The sequence below is a fragment of the Salmo salar genome, chromosome 01 (genome assembly GCF_965601325.2).
Source record: "Salmo salar chromosome 01, fSalSal1, whole genome shotgun sequence".
In the NCBI taxonomy this organism is placed as follows: Eukaryota; Metazoa; Chordata; class Actinopteri; order Salmoniformes; family Salmonidae; genus Salmo; species Salmo salar.
The window spans coordinates 8,336,228-8,343,323 of record NC_138291.1 but is presented as its reverse complement, the minus strand read 5'-3'; positions in this window follow the sequence as shown (position 1 = coordinate 8,343,323).

Here is a 7,096-nt window from a genome sequence, read left to right as displayed (position 1 = left end):
TAGGTTACTGTGATACTCTTACGTTATTCCCAGGACATTATCATTAGGTTACTGTGATACTCTTACGTTATTCCCAGGACATTGTCATTAGGTTACTGTGATACTCTTACGTTATTCCCAGGACATTATCATTAGGTTACTGTGATACTCTTACGTTATTCCCAGGACATTGTCATTAGGTTACTGTGATACTCTTACGTTATTCCCAGGACATTGTCATTAGGTTACTGTGATACTCTTACGTTATTCCCAGGACATTGTTACACTGCCAGCGTATGACATCATCATGATGTCATGGTCATCATCATGACATATCAGCGTACATCTTATCTGCTGTTCTCTTATCCATACCTGAAAGAACAGCAGAAGACGAGAGACAGAGGAGGGGACAGAACACAGAGCGCAAACTTTGGTTGACCTTACTTGTGGTGATTGAGGACTTTGGTTGACCTTACTTGTAGTGATTTGAGGGAAATCTGACATTTGTGGTAATGGTAAAAAAAAATACTATATAATTACAAAGGAATAGGGAAGCCCTCACTTTTTCATCTCTGTAATCAGTTTAGCTAAGTTAGCTTCACTGACTATGGCTCCCGGCCGTGATTGGGAGTCTCATAGGGCGGCGCACAATTGGCCCAGGGTCGTCCGGGTTTGGCCAGGATAGGCCGTCATTGTAAATAAGAATTTGTTCTTAACTGACTTGCCTAGTTAAATAAAAGGTTCAATCAAAAAGAAAATCCTCCTCGGCTACGGATCCTGGCATCCTCCTCGGCTACGGATCCTGGCATCCTCCTCGGCTACGGATCCTGGCATCCTCCTCGGCTACGGATCCTGGCATCCTCCTCGGCTACGGATCCTGGCATCCTCCTCGACTACGGATCCTGGCATCCTCCTTAGCTCCGGCCCAGAGAAAAACACACAGGAATAGTGTCAACACACAGGGATAGTGTCAACACAGACACACAGACACAGTAAGACTATAACACTGTCTCTTTGTTGTTAGCCATGGTTGGGAACAGCAGACTGGGATGAATTCCTTCACTTTCCCGTTGCCATCAAGATAAACCCCCTCATCTTGATAGCACAGACACTGGTCATAGGTTTAACTCCTCCAACACCAACCACTCCTGTGTAAAAAAAGTATTTGATTGTAGCCACAAGATAAAGACAAATGTTGATAAAATTCAAAAGTCACTGACATTAACGTTTGTCTAGCTCTAGCTAGGAACTGTGGGTAAACAAACAAACTGATAAATCATGTTTTATATTGACAACTAGGGCTAGTCTAATTGGTTACTGGGGCCAAACTTCCTGCCATCCAGGACCTCAATACCAAAGACTCCAGTCACCCTAGACTGTTCTCTCTGCTATCACACGGCAAGCAGTACCGGAGCACCAAGTCCAGGTACATAAGGCTTGTAAAGGGTCCTATGTGTGGCTGGTGTAGAGAGTCAGGCGCAGGACAGCAGATATGAGTAATCAACGTACTTTTACTGAAAATGTCAAATATACAAAGTAACAAATACACGCATACCATGACACACCGAAAATACAATAAACAATCACTCACAAAAACCAATGGGGGAACAGAGGGTTAAATAATGAAACAGTAATTGTGGGATTGAAATCAGGTGTGTAAAACAAAGACAAAACAAATGGAAAATGAAAAGGGGATCGGCAGTGGCTAGAAGGCCGGTGACGTCGAACGTCGAACGCCGCCCGAACAAAGAGAGGGACCGACTTCGGCAGAAGCCGTGACAAGGCTCCTTAATAGCTTCTACCCCCAAGCCATAAGACTGCCGAACAGTTAATCAAATGGCTACCCGGGTTACTTGCATTGAATCCCCCCCCCCCCCCCTTTTACGCTGCTGCTACTCGCTGTTTTTTATCTATGCATAGTCACTTTACCCTTACCTGTACATGTTACCTCAATTACCTCGACTAACCTGTACCCCCGCAAATTGACTCGGTAAGAAAGTAAGCATTTTACTGTAAGGTCTACACCTGCTGTATTCGGCGTTATGCCTAATCTCGTCTCCAGGCTCAATTGCGAATGCATATAGACAGGTTGACAGGGAGAGAGAGAGCCAGGTGGTGGACGACATTATCCCATACCTATATATTGTCCTAAGGACATCATAGGTCCTATGTTTCCAAGGAACATCAACCTGGTATTGGGTAAACCAGGGTTTCCCAAACTCGGTCCTGGGGCAGCCTCTGGGTGCATGTTTTGGTTTTTACCCCAGCACTACACAGCTGATTAAAATATTAGGTATTACAAAATAGGTCAGGGACAGGTTAAACATTTCAGTTACTTGCCAGTTGGTCAGTGCATGCTCTGACTACAGGTCCTGGTAATCCTTCTGGCCCTGCGGCCTTGTGAATGTTGACCTGTTTAAAGGTCTTACTCACATCGGCTACGGAGAGCGTGATCACACAGTCATCCGGAACAGCGGGCGCTGTCATGCATGCTTCAGTGTTGCTTGTCACGAAGCGACATAGAAGTAATTTAGCGTCAGAGCTGGTGTCCTGTATTGTCACTTTGCCTGTTTGATGGTTCATTGGAGGGCATAGCGGGATTTCTCAAAAGCTTCTGGGTTAGGAGTCCAGCTCCTTGAAAGTAGCAGCTCTAGCCTTTAGCTCAGTGCAGATGTTGCCTGTAATCCATGGCTTCTGGTTGGTGTATGTATGTATGGTCACTGTGGAGATGACGTCATCGATGCACCTATTAATGTAGCTGGTGACTGAGGTGGTAAACTCCTCAATGCCATAGGAAGAATCCCTGAACATATTCCAGTCTGTGCTAGCAAAACAGTCCTATAGCTTACAATCTGCATCATCTGACCACTTCCGTATTGTCCGAGTCACTGGTACTTCCTGTTGTAGTTTTTGCTTGTAAGCAGGAATCAGGAGGATAGAATTGTGGTGAGATTTGCCAAATGGAGGGCGAGAGAGAGCCTTGTAATCGTCTCTGTGTGTGGAGTAAAGGGGATAGACTGTATTACCTCACGCTTCACCTCTCCATTCACTGAACCTTCTTCCAGCCAGGACAATGGCAACAATTGACGAAACAAGATTGACACAAAGAACTTCATAATTATCAGCTAGATATATGAATCGTAAAAATAAAATGCGATTTATTTAACAGCTGCTAAGAAAGCACATGTAGTTACTCTTCAAGTTAAAACAGATTGGAACGCTTAGTTTGATGAGAAACACATAACACCAAGGTACCTGTTGCTGCTGTCTGTCTGGAACCTGTTGCTGCTGTCTGTCTGGAACCTGTTGCTGCTGTCTGTCTGGAACCTGTTGCTGCTGTCTGTCTGGAACCTGTTGCTGCTCGTCTGGCCTGGCTGCGCGCGGAACCTGTTGCTGCTCGTCTGGCCTGGCTGCGCGCGAACGGGCTGCTGTCGCTGGCCTGTGCTGCTGCGCTGGAACCGTGCTGCTGCGCGGACCTGGCTGCTGCTGTCTGGAACCTGTTGCTGCTGTCTGTCTGGAACCTGTTGCTGCTGTCTGTCTGGAACCTGTTGCTGCTGTCTGTCTGGAACCGTGCTGCTGCTGCTGGCCTGGCTGCTGCTGCGGAACCTGTTGCTGCTGCTGTCTGGCGTGGCTGCGCGCGGAACCTGTTCGCTGCTGTCTGGCCTGGCTGCGCGCGGAACCTGTTGCTGCTATCTGTCTGGAACCTGTTGCTGCTGTCTGTCTGGAACCTGTTGCTGCTGTCTGTCTGGAACCTGTTGCTGCTGTCTGTCTGGAACCTGTTGCTGCTATCTGTCTGGAACCTGTTGCTGCTGTCTGTCTGGAACCTGTTGCTGCTGTCTGTCTGGAACCTGTTGCTGCTGTCTGTCTGGAACCTGTTGCTGCTGTCTGTCTGGAACGTGTTGCTGCTGTCTGTCTGGAACCTGTTTCTGCTGTCTGTCTGGAACCTGTTGCTGCTGTCTGTCTGGAACCTGTTGCTGCTATCTGTCTGGAACCTGTTGCTGCTGTCTGTCTGGAACCTGTTGCTGCTGTCTGTCTGGAACCTGTTGCTGCTGTCTGTCTGGAACCTGTTGCTGCTATCTGTCTGGAACCTGTGTATGTGTGTACAGTGCATTATGAAGGTATTCTGACCCCTTGACTTTTTCCACATTTTGTTACGTTACTCTAAAATTAATAAAATATTTTTTCCCCCTCATCAAATTACACACAATACCCCATAATGACCACATTAACATAAGTATTCAGACTCTTTACTCAGTACTTTGTTTGAAGCGCCTTTGGCAGCGATTACAGCATTGAGTCTTCTTGGGTATGACGCTACAAGCTTGGCAAACCTGTATTTGGGGAGTTTTTCCCATTCTTCTCTGCAGATCCTTTCAAGCTCTGTCAGGTTGGATGGGGAGTGTTGCTGCACAGCTATTTTCAGGCCTTTCCAGAGATGTTAGATCGGTGCTCTGGCTGGGCCACTCAACGACATTCAGAGACTTGTCCCGAAGCCACTCCTGGGTTGTCTTGGCTGTGTGCTTAGGGTCGTTGTCCTGTTGGAAGGTGAACCTTCGACCCAGTCTGAGGTCCTGAGCGCTCTGGAGCAGGTTTTCATCAAGGATCGCTCTGTACTTTGCTCCGTTCATATTTCCCTCGATCCTGACTAGTCTCCCAGTCCCTGCTGTTGAAAAACATCTCCACAGCATGACGCTGCCACCACGATACTTAACCATAGGCATGGTGCCAGGTTTCCTCCAGACGTAATGCTTGGCATTCAGGGCAAAGAGTTCAATCTTGGTTTCATCAGACCAGAGAATCTTGTTTCTCATGGTCTGAGAGTCCTTTAGGTGCCGTTTGGCAAACTCCAAGCGGGCTGTCATGTGTCTTTTACTGAGGAGTGGCTACGTCTGGCCACTCTACCATAAAAGTCAGATTGGTGAAGTGCTCCAGAGATGGTTGTCCTACTGGAAGGTTCTCCCATCTCCACAGAGGAACTCAGGAGCTCTGTCAGTGACCGTCGGGATCTTTGTCACCTCCCTGACCAAGGCCCCCATGCCCAGATTGCTCAGTTTGGCCGGGCGGACAGCTCTAGGAAGTGTCTTGGTGGTTCCCAACTTCTTCCATTTAAGAACGATGGAGACCACTGTCTTCTTGGGAACGTTCATTGCTGCAGAAATTTTTTGCAACCCTTCCCCAGATGTGCTGTTAAGTTCATATGATTGTCTTTTACACAATCCTGTCTCGGAGCTCTACGGACAATTCCTTTGACCTCATGGCTTGGTTTTGGCTCTCACATGCACTGTCAACTGTGGGACCTTATACAGACAGGTGTGTGCCTTTCCAAATCATGTCCAATCAATTTAACTTACCACAGGTGGACTCCAATCAAGTTGAAGAAACATCTCAAGGATGATCAATGGAAACAGGATGCACCTGAGCTCAATTTCGAGTCTCATAGCAAAGGGTCTGAATACTTGTGAAAATAAGGTATCTCTGTTTTTTTGGGCCAAAAATGTCAAAAAAACTTTTTCCGACTTTGTCATTAGGAGCTATTTTGTGTAGATTGATGAAGATATATATATATATATATATTTTTTTTTTCTTCAGAATAAGGCTGTTACTTAACAAAATGTTAACAAAATGAAAAACTGTATCTGTATCTGTGTGTCTGTCTGGAACCTGTGTCAGTGTGTATCTGTGTGTCTGTCTGGAACCTGTGTCAGTGTGTATCTGTGCGTCTGTCTGGAACCTGTGTCAGTGTGTATCTGTGCGTCTGTCTGGAACCTGTGTCAGTGTGTATCTGTGCGTCTGTCTGGAACCTGTGTCAGTGTGTATCTGTGTGTCTGTCTGGAACCTGTGTCAGTGTGTATCTGTGTGTCTGTCTGGAACCTGTGTCAGTGTGTATCTGTGTGTCTGTCTGGAACCTGTGTCAGTGTGTATCTGTGCGTCTGTCTGGAACCTGTGTCAGTGTGTATCTGTGTGTCTGTCTGGAACCTGTGTCAGTGTGTATCTGTGTGTCTGTCTGGAACCTTTCATGGTGATGTAATTTGTTGAAAAAAACCTTTGGTCTCAACACATTGTTATTGGATTTTCAACATTGCAGAACCAAATAAAGATGCGATCCGGGACATTAAACATATCCACATTTTTTTTTTAAGTAATATGATATCATACAAAGTGCGACATTTTGTAACATATGACACGAAATGCATGACGTAGTACACAAAAAATGGGGACCACTTTTGGCTCATGAGCACCACTTTCAAAACTACTGGGTGAAATTTTACACATCTTTAAGTTTGCCCTCAGTGAGCTTTCTGTTCTGCACTTTTCTACTGGAAGATTGACCAACTCGTCAGCTGCTCCAATTCTGTAATGTTTAATGGGTGCCCTACGTCAAGATGGCGAAACACAAGTATAGGGGCAAAGTGGAGGAGAAATTCAGTGGGTCAGACACAGGGCATATGTGGCAGGAGCTCCTAACGATTGCGGATTACAAAAAGAAAGCTAGCCACATCGCGGTCTCCCAGGACACCCTACAGGACGAACTAAACACCTTTTTCTCAAGAGTCGAGCACAATGACCCTGAGCTGCCGAAGAGAGCCCCTGAGGACAACGTGACTACACACTCACAGTATCCACTTAGGACGTATGTAAGTCATTCAAACGTGTTAACCGTCGCGAGGCTGCCGGCACGCCCCAGATGGTATCTCTAGTCGCGCCCTCGGAGCATGTACAGGCCAGCTGGGAATTGTTGTTCTCTGACATTGTCTCTCCTTAGCTCAGGCCGCTATGCCCACCTGCTTCAAGATGTCCACTATCCTCCCCTGTGCCCAAGAAAGAGAAAGTAACTGAACTGAATGACTACTGATCATTTGCACTCACTTCCGTCATCATGAAGTGCTTTGAGAGGCTAGACAAAGACCATATCACCGCCTCCCTCCCCGACACACTCGACACTCTCCAATTCGCCTACTGCCCTGACAGATCCACGGACGACGCAATCGCCATTACACTGCACAGTGCCCTTACCCACCTGGACAAAAGGAATGCATATGTGAGGATGCTGTTCATCAACTACAGCTCGGTCTTCAATAACATAGTGTCCTCTAAGCTCATTACAAAGCTTACGGCC